Below are 427 nucleotides of genomic sequence, written 5' to 3'. Positions count from 1 at the left end.
AAATTTTTTTTTTGTTATTTTTGATATGTTTAAAATGAACTGCAAATCTAAATTCTGATGTCTGATTGTGGGGCAGTGGTCTGTTCAGGCAACCTGGGCCCAGTCGAGTAATAGGTCTGGAACCCCAAAGCTTCAGTGAGAGATAATTTCTGCCTGCAAGGGACAGAAGGAGTTCGGCCATGACTCCTGGGACCCTTGCTCCTGTTTTACTCACAACCTCTCACAGCCCCCCTCGTCCCCTTAGGAGATGTGTGCTATGTCATGTAGACAATGCCCCAATCTCCCAGCATTCTAGCTGGACCCTAACCCGAGTCATCTGTCCACAGCCAGACATGCCACGCTCCATAGACAGATAACCCCGCCCCACAGACAGATATCCCCACCTCAATATATAAGGGCTGTCTGCCCCCTCCTATCTTTTTTTTTT

The sequence above is a fragment of the Mastomys coucha genome, unplaced genomic scaffold (assembly GCF_008632895.1).
Source record: "Mastomys coucha isolate ucsf_1 unplaced genomic scaffold, UCSF_Mcou_1 pScaffold22, whole genome shotgun sequence".
NCBI lineage: Eukaryota > Metazoa > Chordata > Mammalia > Rodentia > Muridae > Mastomys > Mastomys coucha.
The sequence above is the reverse complement of the archived record's forward strand: the minus strand, read 5'-3'. Positions refer to the sequence as shown.